The sequence below is a fragment of the Rhea pennata genome, chromosome 1, assembly GCF_028389875.1.
Source record: "Rhea pennata isolate bPtePen1 chromosome 1, bPtePen1.pri, whole genome shotgun sequence".
Taxonomy (NCBI): Eukaryota; Metazoa; Chordata; class Aves; order Rheiformes; family Rheidae; genus Rhea; species Rhea pennata.
In genome coordinates, this window is record NC_084663.1 from 65351395 (window position 1) to 65374908 (window position 23514).

Consider the following 23514-nt stretch of genomic DNA (forward strand, 5'->3'; position numbering starts at 1 on the left):
CATCAGTCTTGAAAATTTGAATTGCAAGTGAAATATTCATACTTGCATCCAAAATGTTCCTTAAACACTGGCAGGTGTGTATTTCTCAAAATTACTATTACATGACTCATTCTTGTTCATCTTCTTTCAGAAATGTTATTTCTAGTGGGGAGCATCTAATGTGAAACGATCAGGTGATATATTAAAGTTAAAACATGTCAGCCACAAGCTAATTCCTACAGAACAGCAGATTTATTCATAGTATGAATGCCTGCAACTAATAATGAAGGCTAGTTACAGTAGTATCACTGAGTTAACTACTAATATTGAGAATGTTGATAACATATCCTTAGAATGATGACCAACATTTTTTGCGTGTATATCACTCCATTTGTCCATGAAACCATGTCAACATCTATGGATCAGATGCATCCACAAGTCATTGTGCAGCCACACTGAACTTCCAAAGACAAAGAAAAATCTTACACAACTCCTGGCGATGGAGTTAAGCCAAGACAGAAGTCTTATCAGCTCTTATCCTATTGGAAATCTTAGATCATCTGCAGTAGCTAGTGACCAGAACTGATTCAATCCACTGCCTAGTGGAGGCAGATAATGACAGATAATATATTCTAAAATAAGCTGAAATAAAGGATTTAAATTAGCCATATATTGGTGAATTCAAGAAAATACACAAGTACATCCATATCTTAAATGTCACTGTTAGACAGCTTTGTTTAATGAGGTAGTAAAAATGCAGTAGCCATCTTTCTGAAGCAAGAATTAATCTCAAGATTTAATGCCTACATTACTGTGTTCTCACTACTAATATTTAGTTCAAACTACACAATCCAATTCACAGAAGAAAGAGGAATTAAGGAAATGGATTTGCAATGAGCACTGTCACTGTAGCATAAAGGAATTCTTATGTCAGAAATTTTAATATCTGCTTTTCCACATAGACATGCAGTGTTGCCAAGCTAGGCTTATATGGAAAATACGTTTATCCTTTGGGATAAATACAAAGCCACTATAAAATATGAAAATAAAGAACACAGAAAAAAGTCAAAACACCACCTTACTAGATTCCAAACTGTGGGCTAGATTACGTCACACATCACATTCACCTATGATCTTGTGAAATGATCTTTGTATTAAAGACTTTGTCAATAGTTAGTTCATCTGCTCACATATGGTGTCTATCTTCTGCATATGCAGATTCATCACAAACTTCCAGTCTCTTAAGGGTGATTCCAGGAATAGTCCTTCCATATTTGAGAAAGGGGTTTTTCTGTACTGATCACAGTCTTCCCAATCTCTCTGAGTTTGTTTCTCGTGTTATGAAATAAGCATCTTTTGAGCGTTATGACACCTTCATGTCTAATGCCACCTTTTCCTTTTGGCAGGCAAACTTTGTATAAAGTACAAATATCTACTTTCAATATATCTTTTGATTCTCAACCTTTCCGTAACATCACCCTTGTTGAGAGAGAATTAGCTACCTTCTTAAATGACTTTATAGGTCTTTTTCTTTTCTTTTTTTTTTAATCAAGTTCTGCAGTGGCCTGGACTTCGGGAGTGACAATTAGTGCCATCTTAGAAAGTGATCTCATGGCAAATACATTTTGTTTAGCATTGCATAAGCTCCATTTCATCAGTGCGGATGTCTCTGCAAAGTGGGGCTGCTTTGTTGCCATAAAGATTTCTTGAATTTATTGTATACATCTATTTAGTCCTGATTCTTTTAATATCTTCTCTCAGAAATCTAGGTGATAAGGTTGAGAGAATTAACTTTGCCATTTGTTGCAATGCATTCTTGGCTGATGTGAAAATAGCACTTGTTTCAGATGAATAACTTGCAGCAAAATCCAAAGAGAGGATGTGCATTGTTCAAGCGAAGAATATAATAATCTCCATCACAAAGCGAAACAACCTTTACCTTGTACATAGGCAGATAATTAATCTGAGGATGTTTCATACTACGTCAAGGTTCAAGGTTGGTCTGGATGATAAGTCTTCTGATATCTACATAATTCAGAGACAATTTTCTTCTTGTCATTAACTCATGGGAAACTTAGTGAAAGCTTTATCTGTAAACACATAAGCATAGGGTTTGCATGGAACCATGCAGCATGAAATTGCAAACATGAAGAACACCCCACAGGTATCTTCTAACGGGGCCATTAAATTGAGCTGATGTCAGACTCCAAATCAGACTTATCTCTGGAAGACTTTTGGAAAGTGCTGCCTTGAAGTGAGCCATTGCTAATTCTCAGTTTGCAATGGCTGTGGTGCTGCCTTAAGGAACATGTGCTTGGGAAGTCAGCAAGGCTACCTGTGATGTATTGTGCAGTGAAATGTTACAGCCAGCCATTTAAACCTGTACTTCCAGGTACTAAGTATTTTCTTCCAAAGCTACCCTCTCCTATTATCCTTGTGCCAAAACATGGTGAAATGCACCTTTGTTGGAAAGCCTCTCTTCAGACAGTCTGGCTGTAGAGTGAGTAGTATGTCAATGCACAGCATTTCTATACGTCTAAGAGCTGCTGTGGTAGGATAATTGGCATCCTTTGTATTGCATATATCTCATAGCGTAACAAGCAATCTTTGAAACTTTTTTTAAAAACTTTGGCAATGTTTTTAATTGGAATAAGGAATGTTTAGCTCACGTTTTCCAAGGTTGACCCAAAATTAGTGCAGGTCATTTACAGTTAAAATAACCTTTTTAGTTCAGGTTGTTACCAAATTCATAATATTCTTACTATTTTCAAGTGATATCATGCTCCTAAACTTTGTTGTGTATATATCTGGCCAGAGGGATATGAAACGAAAAGGCTTATTTTATGATTAAAATTTCATTGCTTTCTTCCATGGCTCCTAAACATGTAGGTTGCTAAAGTACCATACAGTTCAGTAAAATAATAATGATTTTTTTTAATTAAAAAAGGCTCCTCTACTTCTATTCTACTTTTGAAATATATAGGCCCAAATAAAATAATCAATATTTATGAACTAAGAGTATCAGAATTCTGGAATTCCCATTACAAAAATGTTTGATTCTGATATCACTGTCTTTGACATCAGGTGGAAACAGCATCAGATTGTGTATGTAAGGATATAATACCTTCTGGTATTAATTTGATTCAGACAGTAGAGACATCTTTTTTTTATAAAACATGGATGTTGAGCAGACTTCTGAAGATGAACTTGGGACAGGCACTATCTCTTCATAGCAACACCAAGAATTTCTACACAGGGGCAGGAGGACCTAAACAAAGAATCCATTTTAAAAATCCATTAGTTTTAGATCCTAAGTAAAACTTCCAAATTTTTGACATTTGACCAATGTCAAAAATTTACGGAGCGATAACACCAGGCTGCGAGCAGCTAAGCTGCATATAAATACTGTAATGAAGAATAATACTGCTGGTCATTTCAGAATGAGTCAATAGAAGATTCATTGAAGATCTGGGATCCTGCAGATGTTTCTTAGTTTAGCAAATCATTCTAAACTATTTATATTAGATTTACCCCAGAAGACCTTGTAGGAATCTCTCATGAGATCAGAGGAAGAAAGAGAGGCAACAGATTATTTTCGATATTCATCATTCTTGGTCTAGGACCCTTAAGGTGTGACTGAGGGTTCTTGTAAGTTATTTAAAATACAGTTTCTTACTCCCCTTATCTCTGGATAAGGGGTTCAGGTGCTGTAGGTTTAATGTTTTACAGAATAAATCTGAAGCTTAACTACAGCAATTACACTTTCCATTATGATATAGATTTTGAGTACCCTTTAAATAATTGGTTCAAGGAGGCTGTGGTATTTCATTTTGCTTAGCAAAATGTTCACCACAGCTTGTGAGATGAATGTTATTGTAAAACTTTTCTTTCAGCTGTCATTTTTTAGTGGTTCAAGTGTGCCAGTAATCTTGATTTACATTATATGCCAGCCTTATTGATACTGTGGTTGATACAGCTTGAGAAGATATATATTGTCCATAAGGGAACATCTCCTGTGCTGAGAACATTTAAGAAAGTTAGGTTTAGTAACATAAAATTATGATAATTTATCTTTCTCTCTGAGCAATTACATTATGTAATTTTCCTTTTTTTTCCCAAGGAGAATAATTGCCTTAAAATTGTGGTGGTCTGACAGGCTTAGAGTTATACATGTTCTTTATAGTGCACTTTTCCTGATGAATTTATCAGAAAATTACTTTGTTACTGCAGCAACCGTGTAGAGGTGCTGAAGCAGTGAAAGAGAAAAATAGTTTGCCCAAGGTACAAGAGAGCAGGAATATTACCGTAATCAGTTAAATTCTTATTAGTGTTCGATATTTGTATGTATATTTAAAAAAGGGTATGCCTTCTACTTTACTAAATATAATAACAATGTTAAACAAGATTGTCAAACACATTTATCTTGGAATTAAGCTTTTTCTAATTCCATGAAAATTACTTATTTTTAACACTGTAAAAATTAATTTGTGAAGAAATTCTAAAGAATATATCTATTTTTTTAATTTGTTTAAATTTGACCCTGTAATTTAATGTTCTCTTTTTCTGCCTTTGTTACTACATTTTATAATTCTGCCTGTTAGCTGGAATCTGAGAGACTGAGAAGATTAAATTTTACCCACTTTACTGGCTCAAAGGTAGTACCTGATTGGCACATGCTGCACACAGCTTACCTTAAAGAAAACTCCGAAGCCAGGAGCACCTTTGGAGAAGGGTGATGTGCACAGTCATGATACAATGTCATAGGCATATAGCATTTTTAGCAGGGAGAGGCGGATGAAATTATTTAATAATTTTTTAATACACAGCTAGTAATAGAGATTAATCTGCCACTGGCAAATGGGACAAAAGCCTGCTTCAGCCAGCACTGAAGGATATTGAAAATGGACCTTTTGTGCTAAGAAAGTTAGAATTTTTAGCAGAGAAGTGAGCATTGGGCATGTGATACAAAGAGAAAAGAGGAAGTAGTCATTCTTTAGCACACAGAAAATCCCATTGACTTGCCTTCACTAGAGCCTTTCATAGATGGCAAACTCAAGATGATGTTGGCATCTCCCATACTGAGGGATAGTCAATCCTAATACTAGGTTTGCTGCTGTGAGGGGAGGCAGGGGACCAGTACTCGTAAGGGTGACTTCTAGTCACCAAACTTGAAGCGAATTTCAGACACCTTCTGAGATCTCAGTACTAATATTCTTTCCCACATGTGAGAGTTTCAAATTTTCTTAGCTTTGAAGAAAAGACTTTTTAAGAATTGGTGGGTTTGAGTAGTGCAATTATACAGTCCTTCCTCAAAGCATCTTGCACTTTAGAGAGTAAACCGTAAGAAAAAGTGCTGTAAATTCTACTGGCAAGGTAACTTGTGTCCCAGCCAGTAGCTGGGTACCTATTTCAGCCCTGCTTTCCTGTTAGTTTGTGACACTGAACATTGGAGACTTTCTCCTAACCAGAATTCCACTATCATGTAAACAGGAGATTTCTTTAAGTTCATAGAATCATAGAATCAGTAAGGTTGGAAGGGACCTCTGGAGATCATCTAGTCCAACCTCCCTGCTTAGCAGGGTCACCTAGAGCACATTAGACAGGGTTGCATCCAGGCGGACCTTGGATATCTCCAGAGAAGGAGACTCCACAACCTCTCTGGGCTTAGTCTTTCTTCACACTGGTCTCTGAATTTCCAACAACAGATTATTAAAAATATCCAAGAAAAATATGCTCTCCCTGTCTGGCCTATAACAACTATTTTAAGAGTAATCACCAAGTCAAACAAACAGCATTTGCTTAGATTCAGCTTCTGCTCATGTGTAAAGAAAACAAACATAGACCTGATTTATCCCTGCTCAGTCTACCCCACTTATGAAATGCTGTGCAGCAGTCCTAACAAGAGGTCTGCCTGCAGTGACATTGGGCCTCAGCACCAGTTCAATGAATACCCAGAGCCATTACTGTAGCCCATTCTGAACAACTATAAAGAAAAACTATAATTCAGAAAAGCAGTATTCTGGAATTTGGGAACTACTTCCCGAACACCACAAATGATTGAGGCTTCCAGGTTTCATAACCCCATATCTAAATGCACTGATGAGATTGTTGAGATTTGTTTGGTAAAGTAGAACAGATATTTTCTACAACAAAAGCTTGGTATGAAATTTAAAACTGCCCTAAGGTACCAGATATGCACAATTTTTATCATTCCTTCACACAGAAGTTTCAGAAGGTTTACCTGATTTAAATATTTGTTTTCAATACACTTTCATGATGGAAAAAGCCTATGTAGTCTGAATTCTGGACATGTTAGAAACCAAATATATAGTTCTGTAAGAAGGAGCTGTGCCATTCTGTACATGTTATTTTATTCTATGTTATATAATTTTGTGTAACACAAATTGATCTAGTACCTCAAACAACATGCAGGCTTCTTGAAGAGACCACATCCCATGAACCGTTTGTTCCTGTCTTTGTAGTGCCAGACAGTCTGTGAAGGAAGACATGGGCAGAAGCTCGCAGAGGTTTGTCTTCAGATTGAGTTGGTGGCCATGGATTGATGTGGGCAGCTTGGAGGCAGACGTGAGAAGTGGCAAAAGTGCTGGCTTAACTGTCCCTTTGCAGATTTCATCTTGTCTCCATTACCAGAGCTATGTGTGTTGGAGAGCGTTTGCCTTTGGAGGGCATATAATCCTCCTTTTCCACCAAATGCTTTTGTAACCTGCTCTAATTTATCTTCTACTGTTGTATAGAAGGTTTTATCTGAGTTCACCATGGTGGAAAATGTTTCTTAGTCATTGAGTTTACACCTTTGGTGCCCACTTTATCCTTTGGTAACCCCAGAACAAAAAAAGATAAGAGAAGAAACTAAATAATTTGGACATCATTAGTTTATACAAAATCAAAACAATATGCAACTACAGAAATTTATCAGTTGCAGCCCACACTACCATGAAAGGCTATTATGCTCACAGGGCTCCACAGTTGCACTACAAAGCACTCTGAATGTGGCATCAGCAAGAGAAGGAGAATTTGTTGTTCAGGGTGTGGTTAGTCAGACATGATTAGTTCAACATGCTTCAGGACTGCTCAGAAGTTTAACCAAAAGTGGTTTGATGGGGATATTCTTCTTCTAATGAAGGTGAAGCAGAATTAATGTTGATATGGCCACAACATCTAACCTGCTCCAGTCTGCTCACATTATTATAAACTTAATCAACAAAAGATCCTAAGTTATGTAGCCTGCTTGTTCCAGCACAGACTTAATCTGGCCACTAGTGACCATGGCTTCCAGGAAAGATATCCTTTTTATCCATATTCCAGAAAATATTTGTACTGGAGGCAGGAGGATTGTATGAGATGTAGAAAAGCCTTTTCCCAAACTATATAATATCAATGCTGTGGTGCTTTAGTTATAAAATTCTTATGATGCTCCTTTTTAAAATGCAGTTACTGGAAGCACTGCAGAAAAGAGCAGCAACAGGCTTATAAAACTATTGCTATATTCCTCAAAAACTAGAGAAGTATGCCTTTACTGTCCTAATGATTTTAAAGAAATGCTTAAGATGTACTCTGTCCTTCATCAGTGTGATAGTAAACTTAATTTCTTAGCTTAATTCCTTCCATGCCCTATCCATCTGGTTTGATTGGGTAATTCAGTGCCAACTCTTCTTGGCAATTTCTTTTGCCAGGGCTAGCTAATCTAACCAGACCATTTTCTACACTAATTTTCAGGCGATTCCCCTTTTCTATTCCTAACTGTTGCTCTCAGAGGAGAGCAGCAGTCAGTCCCAAAGACATCCCAAACAGGCCCCCATAGGAGGGTTGCTTTTTCAGGTGTCTCACTTTTCTCTAGCCATTCTATTTTGTGCCTGTTACACCAAATGTATGTATGGTCCAGATTTTTGAAAATCAGTGCTGAATACCTGGATCTGGGGATCTGGCAGCCTTCATGCTGGGAAAAAGACATATTATTTGTTCTGCAATTGGTGCACTAGCTCTCAGCAGAAACCAAAGCTAACTGAGACCAGGCTGTACACAGGGTAGACTCTCACCTCAGGGAACAATCTGTAAACTCTAATCTATAAACCTCAATGTCTTTACTGTGAACATTTACCATGTTCCTGGAATAACAAAGTTCTTTCGTCAATTTGAGCACAGTCACAACCCAAAATGTTGTTGCCCCAAGGCAATACTGTGGCCTTGGAGAGATTGTGCCATATGGTTTGTGGTAATCTGGGATATCTCCTACATGTAGCTATTCTTAAATTCATCGCTGATGTTACTGAAGAGCGCAAGACCGTTCAGGGTTGTGGAATGAACAGCAGTTCCTCTAAATACTGTAGAATATGAGAGAAAGAACACAATTTGTTATCTTTGCAGGTATGACATGGTGTTAACATGAAAACTGATACCAAAACAAAGAGATTTTGAAAAATCACACATATGTGTTTGCTAATAACTTCATGTAAGTGTGTGTGTGTGTGTGTGTGTGTGTGTGTGTGTGTGTGAATGTGAAACAGCTCCTAAAAATGTAGGAAAAAATAAAAGATATATTTTTCAGGATAAATTAGGGGGTTTTCATTATTTAAAGAAGAAAGTCATAACTTAATGAAAGATCCATCCTCATATACATGATTTTATTTCATATTCTAAATTAACTGGAAGAGCTAAGATGTCTTGGAAAACAGCCAGGGACATGTACCTGCTGAATTCTCCCTTTTTTTATTTAAAATACTAGAGTTCCTGTTCATGAGCTTCAATACTAGAAACTCATATTCTTTCAATTAGAAAAAAGGATGGTTTGGTTCTGTTTTAATGCTGATTATTTCTTCCTTCAATCTCTGTCAATTTACCTCTTCTCTTTGAAAATACACTCACCATTACTGACATTTGAGGCTGTCTTTTTTGAAAACAAAAATTTATGAAGATTTTTGTAGAAGTTTTAATATTTTCTGCTTTTTCTCTACTATTGCTTTTGCAAGGCTTGTCCCATGGTGCAGCAGCAGAGGATGACAGACAGCCCTTTAACTCCCATGGGAGGAGGGGTGTGGTCATATCAGAGAAATGTTTTTTTACTATTTGTTCCTTACATGGCCAACACAACACCACTTACAGGGAGTTTTAAGTGTGATGAGGTCATTATGACAGCAGTAAATAAAAAGCTACAGGAAAAATAACCATTTTTTTTTTAAATTCTAGGCTGGGCTGTAAGAAATGAATAATCTTGGTAGTGCCCAAACAGGAAATGAGACAATTCCATTCACCTGCCTCTACCCTTCACATGTGTGACTTTTCCCCTCAACTTTGCATTTATGTGCCAAGGCTACTAAACTATGCTCCTTTCCCTCCGTTTGTGCTAACCTGAATAGGTGTGCTGTGTTAAACAGAATAGCCAGCTTAGTTATGGAATCCTGCAGCATTCCCTGTGAAGACATCATATATATTTTATGAGCAGTCATTCCGGCTATCCCAGGTGAGGTAGGAAGTCCTCACTCTCATTATCACTGCAGGTAGATGTTAGACCTGTCTGGCTGAAACTTTTTAAGATTGTTTCTCAATAGATATTCATTTTCCATGTGCTTTTGTATTGTCTTTCCTGTTGAGGCTTTTTCCTCAGAGAAAATAATGTAACATTTCATACATACAGGAAAAATACATGCAGGAAAGCTTCTTAACTAGACCAGACCTTTGAGGCTAAAAGTTGAAGACAAGTGTAACTTCTCTTACTTTATTTTCACGGGAATGGCTGTAAATATTCATCAGCTTAAAATGGCTTTCACTGGCTCACTGTAGATTTTATAGATGTAGTATCAGCACCTAGTACATCATGCTACTAAGATTCTTCTGAAAATAGAGAAGCACAAAATGAAATGAGTCCCTTCTGTGCATGGCCTGAAACCAAAAATATTCTCTGTTGATACTGGCAAGCTATTAACATTTGTCTTCCGTCCCAGCCTCTCTTAAGACCCTGAGCCAGGGTTTACATCAACCTATAAAAGGTTATTCAATGAATCCTTCCTCTTCCAGGGATGCTTGAGAGAGAAAGAGGGAGGAGGAGGTGTGCAAACTACAGCTCAAACACATTTAAAGCTTGAGAGAATGGTTTTATTCAAGAGGTACACATTTCTCTAGCAAGGAAATACACTGACTGTCATCTGTCTCCTTCATGTGCACGTGACAGAAAGACACAGGCAATTATTGAACATTTGAAACGCAGCAGAAAAATACGGCTAATGACATTATATCCATGTATTATGTAAAAGATCTTCCTGTGCTCAAAATTGCCAGGATACAAGTAAACGTTAATCTTTGCAATTTGTTAGCAAAACTGCAGGAATATAATTAAACTCAACACCCAACACCCCTATTTTTACAGTTAGAACTTGGGGCCGAGTGAAAGGCGGGTTCTTGAAATCGCTGTTCAATAGCAGCGAGTTTGCCATACTGAAAAGCCATTTGCTACCCGACAGCTGAGTTTCCTCTAAGTCTTTCTTCATCCTGACTTCTGGGTGCGATATTAGCGTGAGGTGTCAGGGAAAAAGAGTAAAAGTACCGCAAAAGTGCCTGAGAGGACAAATATGACCGCTCTTTGTCATGCTTCATACAGCAGCATGTTCAAGTTCAAGGTAATTTCTAGGTACTCTGCAGGGAGGAAAGAGGAACATAAGAGCTTTCATAATTAGTAAGAGTTTAAATAAAGGAATAAAGTATTTCGCAAACAATTGGGAGCTGAACTCAGTGGGGAAGCTGCCTTTATATCACAGGATCAGAAACTTCCTGATGGCGATTAAAAATAAAAAGGCAATTTAGTTTACTATATTTTCATTAATCAAGCCTATGTTTGTCACAGTTTAAGATTTGCTGTAATGATCAGATCATATGTTTCAGTAAATGAGATTCAATTAGCAGCTAATGAGGCAAACCCTGCAATGGAGAAACAGAGCTGTTCTAAGCCGACTGCATTAAAAGGTGTAAATCCAAGGTGGGATGCTGCTGGGCTGAACTGATGAGATCAGACAGGTGTAGTTCCAGGCACCGTGGGTATCTGAGCAAGAGCCATGCAAGTGGCAGACAGGCAGTGCTGCAGAGTTCAGCTTTTCAAGGTGCATCACAATTCTCGTTAACACGGTAGATAGTGCTCGTAGCAATGATGCTGCTGAAGCCCAGAGAGAACAAGCCAAAAAGCAAAAATAAAATAAAATAAAAAACAACTCAAAAAGTCATTTACTTTGACAGTGTCAAAATTTCTGAATGTCTCAAGTTCCCATGAAAAATATATTTTTAATGCATGTACATAAACAGTAGATGACTTTCTCTGTTTACGTGGCTCTTCATAGCTATCCTTGAGCCAACATAATTCATGCTCTTTCCAGTTTAATTTGTGCTCTGTATTTACATCCTCTGAGTGTGATAAGAGTGGCAGTGAGTGATTCAGTGTTCAGTAAGTGGCACTAATGAAAATTTGAAATAGGTGAGTGAACTAAAATGAGGTAGAGTATTACTTGGGTGGACCAGAATTCTCCTGGCAAATGCAGTAGCATCATTAACCACAACAGGTTGCTTTAAAAAAAAAAAAAAAAAAAGAAAGAAAGAAAGAAAAGAAAGAAAACTTTAGGTTGCTGAAATAACAGCTTGCACTCTCCTTTTAATCTAATTATCTTGCTGCATGAAATCAACACTATAGGTTTTCATCCTGACTTTGCTGGACTATATGCTCAATCAATTCATAAAAATTCAGAACAAATTGTCCCATGAGTTTAAGAAGGAAAATATCCTGAAATGGTTTTGACCTGTGCTCAGGGTAATGCATTGCAGAAATGGGAATGGGAAGGCAGAATGGATATTTTACCAAGCCCTCTTATGGGTTACTGGGTCACCTTACTTGTTTTTTCAGGACTTCTCAATACTCAGTACCGATATTTCCTCTATTTCTAATAACTAGGAGGAAAAAGAAAGAGATAAGGTAAGGATAAATCTGCATAAGACAGAGCAAAGTGGTATATGACTGATGCAGAGGAGAGAAAGATTTCATTGAACAGTCTTGGAAGATGAGGAAAACTGAGAATTGAAAGAGGAACTAATGGGATCTTGCAACTCCACTTCATTTTAGAAAGGTAATAAATGTCATGAAGCCTGAGCTGTAATTTCAGCAAAATGTTTGAATATATAATGCCTTTTCAGCACAGCCCCATCCTTGCCTGTGTACCTTCAGTTACTCAGTAGCACTCTTTTACAATTCTCCCCTTTGCAATTTCTGTTTGATACCAAGGTACTGAAGAAAACTGTTTTTAAGAGAGTCCTGGTGCCTCAGTGCACTAATGTGCTTCAGAATCTCTTAGTCCTGATGGTTTGTGGTTTGATAAAACTGCAAGTCCACAAGACTGTCTTCTCTGAGCCAGTGTAGCCATTATGAACATGTCATGCCACACATTTGAGTCTTTTTTTACTTTAGACTTGTGTCCAGAGCATAATATATTTTTTTTTCTAGAGTGGTAGAGTTGAAGCCTAATAGTATTGTAACCTGGATCATGATACCTAGCCATTCGGTGGCAGTGTATGAGAGGGCTGGGGCAAAAATGGAAAGTAAGTAGTGACCGAGCAAGCAGGGGAATTGATCAGATCTTCTGTGAAGCTCTTTCCTCTCATGCCTAGCACCTAAAGTAGACGTACCAGCCAACACTGAGAATAGCACAGTAGCACTGAGAATATTGGGTAAGGTGATATGATGCATCCTTTACTGACTGAGTTGAGGTTTGCCTGCATGACACACTTTTCCTTTCTCTCTTCTAATTCGGTCTGTGGAATGCTATTTTTCTTATAACATGCAGCATGTAGAGGGGGAAAAAAGCATGTAGAGTAGCAGCTGCTCATGTCAGTGTTGTCTGTTCCAATGTTTCCTAATTTTTCTTTTACAATGTGGAAGTTGAGAGTTTACAGCTGTGTCCAACCAACAAACTGCAATAACCGATAGCAAATGATAATTTTGGACAAGTCTACTTCTGGAGAGGCTCGAGGTCATTGGCTGAAGTACCTATTTTAAAACTGTCAGAAAATTTCCATCAAGTTTCTCACAAGTCTGGAGTTTACTCTGAATGCCTTCTGGTTACTCCTGTTCACTCATCCCATGGCGTCTGAACCGCTCATGGCCATGCTGACCTGATAGGGTAGGTGAGGAATACGACATGGAGGATGTTGCAGTACCAATGGGCAGTGCCAAGGATGGTATGGTACCTGAGTCCCAGCAGCCGTTAATCACACGGTTGTTGCTGTGGTCTCACAGGAGAAGCTGCACTCCCTTCAAGAAGCCTAACAAGGTTTGAGTAACCTTGTTCTTCTCCGCTGAGCCTTCATTTCACTGTGGCTTATCTGGTACCACGAAAGATGTGAGCTGGGTCACTTCACAGATCAGGTTACCTGAGCCATAACTGTCCTGCATGTGACCACCTGGCCAGGCATATGTCTTCTGTGGTTCAGAATGAGGGGAGCTGGCTACTTCTGTTGCAGCGCTGGGACACTTCAGCTTGGTGACTTTGTACCTGTGACTTTTTTTTTCTTCCCGTAACCCTATACATGTATGGCATACATTTGAGACGACTGTAGCTTCTCAGAAAAACCTGATGATCTGTGTTGGGTGAAATCCATTTTTTAGATTGATCCACCAGATCCTGTCCAGCTGAGACTATTGAGTCATGACAGAAGATAACTTTTGTGTTAGGTGGTACCCTGGAAGCCTGCGGATTTAGCCAAAGGACATGATGAGATTTTGTAACCCAAAGAAAACTTTGTGCTCTGAAAGCTCAAAAAGAAGCTTATTCCCTTTCATGTTCTTAAATTATATTGATGCTTACTACCACTCTGATGGCACCAGAAAAATGTAGATTTTATTGCTAAAGTCCCCTTACAGTGGCTTACCTCAATACAGTATCAGACCTAGTCTATAGCACATTCATCTCTTTTTCTGTTGCTGTAGACCACTGCTTTCCAAACATTTGTACAAATTTAAATCAGTCCACTTTATCAGCCAGATCCCTATTCAAACATTATTCAGTCATTTTATTTTGCTGTTCCAGCAGATTGAATTCTCATTCCAATATTATGCAATTATTTTATAAGCCAAGTTACATTACATGCAGTGTATTTCTTCCACGGCTCAAAGTTATTTATAGGGAAATAAATAACACTTCAAGTCAGCTGTCATTGTGACAAGTATGAAAAAATACTAGCCTTCATTCAATGGTGCAATATTTAAGTATTTCCCAAATGAACTATTAATCTAATGATCTAAAGAATCCTGTTTAATACTGCAGTTTGTTTTTCATTTCTAAATTAAACAAGTAAAAGAGCTGATTTTTTTTAATAATACATAAAAAGTCGATTAATATATTGGCGTAATAAAGTTTAGGTATATATTTTTGTGATGGGATGCCCAACATATGTACCTGCTATATACTTAGTATACTGACGTATCAGATAACTCTGAAATCAGAATTTCTCGATAGATTAACAGTACGCAACATTCCCAGAAAAACAAGACTTCTTTTCTTTTTTCTTTTTTTTTGAGTTGCAATACTTTTTTTTTTTTTTTTTGCCAACCAGTCTCATATAAACTTTGGAATTCATGGAGCAAACAGTGAAACTGAGCTCCTGCCCTGTCTGATCAAAGACTTGAACTCTACGGCCCTGGGTTTAGCAATCTGATTGTTTTCTAGGTGAATTATTTCTGTTGTGTTGCCACAGCTGAGATTTTCTCTGTAGTTAATGAATTTTTCACAAGGTGCTGCCTGCAGACACACTGGTGGTGGTGGTGATCTGATCAAGTCCACAGAGTAAGCGGGGTGAGATCAGGCGGGCAGACAGAGCGAGAGCTCCGAGGAGCGCTCTGAGAGCAACAAAAAAGGAGCCCTGCTCTCAGTTACTCCTAACACACTATTACAAAATGTGTTTGAATTACATCAAATGAGTAGGTTTCGCCTGCTTATCCAGTTTACATCCCAGTTGCTCGTTTGATCCTTGCTGCTCCAGCTGATGTAAATTTATTGTTCGCCTGTCTGATTCCTTTTGCTTTTGGATAGGTGCAATATTCCTGCTGCTTTACTCTGGCACACATCCAGTGCAATCTGAGTGCTTCCAAAGAGGGAAAGGTACACATGTGAATGTTGGGTGTGAGAAACAAAACAGAGACCGGCTGGGGCTTTTTTCAAAAGGTAAAGATTCCTTTGAATCTCAACTGAGGAGGAAAGGAGTGAGGAACCTACAACACTTGAGGGAAACTTTGCAAAGGAGGAAAAATAAGATGCAAGACTCTCAGATGTTGAAGTAGCAGTGAAAAAAAGTAAAGTCTCATTCAATATCTGCGCAAGAAACAGCTGAAATACTTTGAGATACTACAGATGGAATATATTCTAAAGGAAACTATAAAAGCCTCCATGCTCATGTATTTTAAAACTAATAGAAGAAAACATTAAAAAAAAACATAAATTCAGTTGAGAATGATTGTGCAGTGCCAGGGAGCTGAAATGAATGAAAAACTGTACATCAAGATTTTTTCCTGACTTCTGTAACTCTGATTTTTATACTGGCTGATAAGCTTTTATTCTCAAATCTCTGTTTTCTGTATGATTCTTCTGTATACTTAGTTTTGCCTGCTTCTAAAGCATGCCTAAATTCCTCACCCTCTTACTGAATAATTTAAAGGGAAATTCATACTGAAACATTTGCCACAACTTTATCTCATTCTGTTATAAATGCTACAAAGAGAGAAATGCAAGAGAAAGGTACTGGAGTGACTTCAAATACTATGCTTGACTTGTCTATTAGGAGCTCTCTCTAAAAACATGCTAATGTATGACAGTGGAGATTACTGCCTTATCTGTGCCTTAAAAAAGGTCAGAATAAGAATATTAAAAATTAGACAAAACTATTTTCTTTGCCAGGCCAATTCATCACAACTTAAAGATAGTGTCTGAAGATCGGCAAGGAATTAAAAACAGTGAAATAAAGGCCTGCTGAGAGTTATAAAGAGCAAGTAGGTTTATAAATCAGTTCTATCTAGGACTGGAGCTATCAAACTTCAAGGGTAAAGTGTCAAAACAGATGGGACAATGACCTTCAAAGGATGCCAAGCTGGTGATTATTCATATAATCAGGTCCTCAGAATACAATTAGACAGAGGTCAGAAGAAACATATAGATTCCAAAACTGCAGCTTTTTCCAGAGAGGCCCAACAGTGACTAAGAAGCCCATATTTTATAGGGCTCCTTTGACCTGATTCTTTATAAGCTTTATCTCATCTGACTGTCTTCTCATGATGTTGATCCATAGCCTGGCCTTTTCAGGTGCTATCAGCTCTGTTGCTTTGGTGCTCATCAGTTGATCATTGTATAAACTGACAGATCTTATTCAGCATCTCCAGAGAAAAATCACTGCTATGATCTGAGGGCCATTCCTCCTATTCAGTGCTGGGTGCTTCCCTGCCCTGATTTTGATATCTTTTATTGCCCTTGAAATGAAATGGCTGAACTCATTGCATTCAGCCAGGTACCAAAGTGAGATATTGTGGATCTATAATTTGGGACACAAAGATACTTTTGGTCTCCAGAACTTCAGACTTTACTCCTTGCAGTCTGGGATGTGTAGCCTTTGGCAAGTCCCATGGAGTTTCAGTATTTTCTTGCAGGGAACATGCTGGTGGCTGCTAGGAATCACAGCAGCCTTTGCCTAGGAATTTTTGGAGGTTTCGGTTTGATCATGTAGCAGGGCAGTGACTTGTGTGGGAGCCCATGGAGCAAGTGTAGAAAAGTAGAGGTCCATAGTGAGGTCCATAGCTCTGTGTCTTGGAAACTGAGAGCAATAGGGGATGGCCTATCCCAACACCTCTGCCCTTCCCTCCTCCTCTTCTTCCTCCTCCTTCTCTCCCCAGTAAATGTCACCTACAAAATAAAAACTGTTGTGCCTCTGTGACTTCTGAAAGTTTCTGGCTCATGAAACTTTAAAGTAATCTTGTTTTATGACACAAATAATATTTATTTCATGCCTCCTATATAGTCTAGGGAATTTTAAAGCACTCTGGGCTTTGCTCAGTGATATTTTGGATCTGCTTGTCAGATCAGACCAAGGGCACACGCTGTAGCTTGTGGCTTCTGGCTTTTAACTTGTGGCTAATCTTTGCCTACTAGCACAGTAGGATGCCAACATGTATAAGCTATTTGTAGTGAGACGTCTGGTTGGGGGCTTAACTGCAGGTAGTTAAACTCTTGATTATTTCTTTATTATTATTAATACAATAATAATTTTCTGAATATTTTCTGCTGTTTTCTCTTTTTTACCTAAAAAAATCGCCTCTGAAACCTCTCAACAACAACAAAATAAATGTGGTCAGCTTGGTCACAAAAAACGCATTTCAGAAAGTATTACTGTGAAAATAAATTGAATGCTTTTTGAGAAATGAGAGTTTGCAGTGACAAATTAAAAGAAACAAGAGAAGCCACCATCACTCACTGATAGCTGTTCCCAGTGCTCCCTTCAACCAATCAAGCCTTCTGATTTTATTTACTTTCTATATCACTTTTGATTAAACACTTAAATCTCCATATCTGAGAACAGAAAGATAATCTGGGTGTCTCTGTGGCTAAGGCTTCTCTTTGTGGGATCTTGCTGGCTCAAAGTCCAGAAGGAGGGGTCAAATGAACTTAGTGAAAAGAGAGATCAATTTTCAGCTGAGGCACAGAAAGCAAATACAGATTTATCTTCCTTGGTAAAGAAAATATCTCCTTTTTTTTCATAGCTAGCAGAGTTGACTATAAATCAACAACAGAAATAACTAGTTTTAAACCTCAGTTACACTCTAAATCAAAGGAACACTTGACATGTTTATTTCTTCAATAGATGCCAAGAGCTTTTTTTTTTTTTTTTTTAATTTTTTTTTTCAGGCTACGTCTAGAGTAGCAAATCTGTGGAAACCAAGCTTCAGTTCTGTTCAAAGTGGGAGCAGAAAACTTCTCTATCCATGGTCAAAATACTTTTCAGTTAATATATTGTTGTACAGCTCTGAAATTTTCAATCATCAAAAGAAGGTAAAAAAGATATAATAAAATTGATTATATACTGTCTTGTCTTTATTGTTCGTATTTTATTGCCAAAGTCTTGGAGTGTGGCTTCTCCAATAGAACAGTTACAGGCCGTCAGCTGTATGAAAACAATCTGATGTAGAGTGGAGCTCATTTGTTAGTTTTAGAGGTTGGTAATCTTTCAGCTCTCCCTTAGTGCAAGTCTTTTATTATAGAAATAATGATGTCTGTCATATTTAAAAGCATATTAAACCTACATCCTTACTTGCATTATTTTCTCCCAGAAGAGGACTTTTTATTGGTTTGATATTTTGAATTTATTTTGTTAAGAAATAACAGAGCCTGTAGGTTGCCCACAGCACCTACTGAGATGTCATGGAGCTTGTTACACTGAGGCAAAATTTACTGGAGTGTTTTGATTTTTGGAATGTAAATAGAGAGTAGGAAAGTCTGGAAAGCAATGTTGTGCTCAAGGAGGGTGCGTTCAGTTTGGTAGGCCCAGAAGTCAAAGTAACAGCCAACCATCTCTTTTAATCATCGCCAATTATGCCTTTTATCCCCATTTAATCATCTCCAATCATCTCTTAAAAACAAATTCTGCATCTCTATTTCTTCAGAGCTCTTATTAGGGACTGTGTGAGCTGTGCTCATCTCAGTGGATAGCTCCTTCTCCTCTGCCCTGCACATTCAGGCTGCAAAGAGGAAAATATCTGCCTGCCGTTCCCCAGCGCAGCCCAAACCTACTTCTCGGGATCAGGCAGGCACCAGGGCTGGCAGCCCAGTCCTTGCTATCGGAACAGCCCTATCAGCATTTGGCTGGCACAAGGATATACAACTGCATGGAAGCTATCTGATGAAAGAGGAGCAAGAGTCCCTCAAAATGTAGAGTCTCTGGGAGGGCAAAGAGAAGGGAGAAGTCAGGAATGAAGCACAGAAGGAAAATGTCTTTATAGGACTACTACATATGGCAATGAATAATCAGTCACACTTATGAAGGAACGATGTTTCTAACTGGACTTTTCAAAAGAGCCTAAGTAATTTAAGAGCATAACAGTCATTGACTTCCAGTGGGACTTAAACACTTTTGAAGATTTACCCTTAACACATTAAGCTGTTAGTTGTTCTTTGTACTTCACTCTCCTCTAGCCTTGTTCGGTTTTTGATTTGGCTGCCTTGGAAACCTGCTGTCAGTTTCCATGGAGCAGTGCACCACTGTACATGTGTTATTACAGCTTTACCTTTTTATTCTCTGCACCCTATGGCACGGTAATAGTCATTCTCAAATCTCTGAGCATCTGATAGACCACTCCATCCTGGGAAAAGCAGGAGAACCACAGGAGCATTTGCCTGCCAATGAAAGCATTCTTGTTGGGGCCCTGGCTATTTTACAGCAAGATAAGCAAAAGTATATGCACCTGGGAAGGGAGTCGACACAGCAGTCAATTAGAGACTGAGCAGATACACCTGGACAATGCTAGACAACCGATAGCAATGCTTTGTAAAGTGTGTGAACACGTGAGCCTGCTGAAAGGATATATAAGCTAGATAGGTAGAAGAATAAGGTGGATTGAACTTGCATCCCATTGATGTGTGGGTTCTTTCCTGTCTTGCCAAGAATGGGCTGCGGCACATTCTCCTCTCACTGTTGTCACATGTCGTCCCACTCCATATAAACACTATGCCGGCGGCAAAGAGTTTCTGAGCATTCCTAGAAACCAAAGTGATGCCAACAGATGACCGTGGCTATGACAATAATGAGACTTGCACTAAGGTTATGTCATGGCTCTGAAACATCAGCAGTCACAAAGCTGAGCATTCTTTGCATGGAAATAGGAACTGGAAGTGAGCATGTGACACGAAGAGGATCAGAGCTCAGAGTAGATCACCTCTACCAACTGCACCAGCTCTAAAACTGACTCTCTTTTAATAAATCACAAGAAATAAAATGGGAATTTCACATTGACTCTGCTCACCTTGCTCAGTGGTTCAAAGGAAAAGCTGTTCCCATTTTAAGTTATTTCAGGAAATGGGATTCTTCTTTGAGTGAACACAGAAACACCGGCAGCTGCAGGGCCAAAGCTTATTGAATAATAGTGGAAAGACAGTGCCACGGGTCCAGTGTAAGTAGGGTCAAGGATAGCTTTTTCTCGGACACAGAAGCATAAAATGTTACTTAAATTTCTTTTATTTGGAGGCTGAAAATTTCCAAGCTGGTTTTGGTGGATGAATTCAGCTAATAGTTCTAATCAGCCACTCTGCAGAAGAACTGTCATCATGATTCAAAAGTAATCACCATGAATCATGGAAGAAAAGAGATCATTCAGTGTCTTAATCCAGTTAGTACAGCAATCTTCTGGTACTCAAGACAATGGCATTCCTTAAACACCTATGATTACAGCTTTTTGGAGGAAAATAACACTCTTCTGCCACCTTGAGACGTATGGCCATGGTGGACCATAAGACAATGGGATTTTATTTACACACTGGTGACTTTGAGTATGGCCAGGAAGCTTGAGAGCAGACTGTGTGTGTGCTCAGAATAGACAGATCTTTATTGGTGAAGAAACAACCACTGACAGAGATGTTTCCAGGAATTATTAGTAAGCCTCTCTTTAGCAAATGAGGGTTATATTTAACACTACTGTATGGCATATTTGTGCCAAATCATCTGGAGAAAGCATATCCCTAGGCAACACACTATTTCATTTTTCCTTTCAAGGCAATAATCTTAGTTTCAGAGGTATTCTTTGTCATATCTAAAAATTCACAAATAGAAGGAAAATTCCTTTGAAATACTCCTTTCCATGTGACAAAGAGGTGTGGTTGGAGTAATTTTATAATATCTAGTATCTCGGATTTTGTTTGAATTTTGCTTTGTTTTAACAATGTTCTGTTCTTCTCATCTCCTCCTTCCACACTGTGATTTATAGAAATTCCCCTGTATTTAAAACAAACAAAAAATTCTAAAATCAGCTCTGAGATAAGTGTTTTGATTTATAGTTAATATTCTTTGGAATTCAAAATGGTAACATTTTCTTTCTTTCTAGCTAGTCTCTGTTCAGATGTGGAGGATGCACAGCCTGTCTATAAACATGTACCGCTGTAATGCAGACTCTGAACATTTTCTGACCTGAAGTTTTATGTGTTTCTTCTTATGAGTCTTTCTTCTCCACTGATATTTTGTTAGTTTTCCCCAATGCAATGTAAGAGTGAATGTTTACCCTTTGAAAGGGAAACATCTTGGGTTTTTTTCAAATTTAATTTCAAGTCATTTCTAAGTTGTATGTAATACTGCAGAATCACAGAACCATTGATGTTGGAAGGCACTACTGGAGACTGTCTAGTCCCGCTCCCCTGCTCAAGGCAGGGTCAGCTAAAGCAGCTCATCCAGGATCATGTCCCACCAGGTATGGAGTATCTCCAAAGATGGACACTCTACAACCTCATTGGGCAACCTGTTCCAGTGTTTGATCACTCTCACTGTAAAAAAAGTTTTTTCTTATGTTTAAATGGAGTTTCTTGCTTTTCAATTTGTGCCCATTGCATCCCCTCCTGTCCCTAGATACCACTGAGAAGAATCTGGATCCATCTTCTTTACGCTCCCCATCAGATATTCATACACATGGGCAAGATCTCCCCTGAGCCTTCTCTTTTCTAGGCTAATCAGCCCCAGCTGCCAGCCCCCTTGTATGAGAGATGCTCCAGTCCCTCTGTCAGCTCTGTAGCCCTTCACAGCACTTGCTCTAGTATGTCCATGTCTCCCTTGTTCTGCGGAGACCAGAACTGGACCTAACACCTCAGTGATGTGATCTCACCAGTGTTGAGTAGAGGTGAAGGATCACCTCCCTCGACCTGCTGGCAGCACTTTTGATATTGCTGTTGCTCATCAAAAATCTATGGGAAATGTGTGAGGAGATTTTTCTCCTACTAAATTTTCTCATGGCCCTTGAGTAGGCTATCAGATAAAGTAGGGCTGTGAAATCCAATACAAAATTTATCTTAGAGAGTTTCTATTTTGTGTAACTGCAAGAGAGAAATACATATACAATATTCATGCTTCATTTAAAGTAGTTATACATTATTGCTTCTATTTAGTGTTCTTAAGCTCTCATTTATCCTACATAAATTTGACAGTGTGTTTAGAATCAGGTCCATAAAAAGGGAGTATATATGTGCAGTTAAAGAGTAGTTGATTTGCTTTTTATTTAGAGTATAAAGTTCCTGTGTTATTTCTTCATGAAATCAGAAAGTGTTATTGCATAATGCAATCTACAAGATGTAATAATTTTTAGCACTGAAAATGTGAAATTATATAAAATAAATTGACTAGCATTTTTAAACATTCTGAAGACATTGACTGAAAGATTTTTTTCTTTTAAAAAGTGATGTATAGTTTAGAACTCTAGTAACTGTAAGATTTGTGCACCAAAAGTCATAAGAATAAAAATTTATAATACTGTTGATTATCTGAGATTTTCAATATAATATTTTTTTAAACCTGGATAAGGCAGATCTAGGTATTGCAGAAGAGGAGGAGATGAACACAAAGTCACTGTTAAGAGTTCAACAGGGAAGAATCAGGTTGGAAACAGGTTTGATACTTTAAAAATGTATTCTGTCATGTGTTGCAGTGCATTCCCATCCTGAAGAGCTGCTTGCAGGAAGTGACACAGTGTCTAACAGTACATACATGGTTTCTATATTTTTAACTCCATTAAGCAACTCATAGCAGTGGTGGTGGTCTGATGTGCCAGAAATGATTCATGGGAGGTAGTCTAGGGAAGAAGAGCACCTTTAATGAAAATTTGTTGAAAGGTCAGGTATTGAATAGAGTCAATATCTCTCCCAAAAGGCTTTTTCTTTTTTTTTTCTTTCAGATGAAATGTTTTCTTTGGAAAATGTTGATATTACAGTGATCTGCTAGCAACAGAAGCCTGCTCACAGTCTGCCCTTCTGGGGCAAATCAGCACTTGAGGACAGAAAGGTGAAAACAGAGTTCAAAATACGCCACAAAAGTATTATATCTTTATTATTACAAATACTTGGAAAATATACTGCACGTAAACTCACAAGATGGAGGCTGACACTTGAGAGTTATCCATATTTTTTTTACTCAGAGGTGAACAACATAAATTGAAAAACTTGTTGTTATAGTACCATCCACTGGACCCCCAAAAGCATACTTCTCTTTCCCTTTAAGGAATTGTTTGCCCTGGTCATAATTTATAGCCTTCACAAGATTGTGTTATTCCAAACACCTATAACTTAAACAATAAAATGGTTTTCATAGCATTAGAAATATGAGTCTGTCTCTCTGATTCCTCTGCAGATTATGGCAATACAAAGTGTGGCTAAAACTATTGTAAAAACCTGCTGTTAGGATGAAAAAGTCTTGCATTCTGACAATAGATCTTTGTGAGAATGAAACATTCAATATTTAATGCCCTATAGTTGGAACATGTCT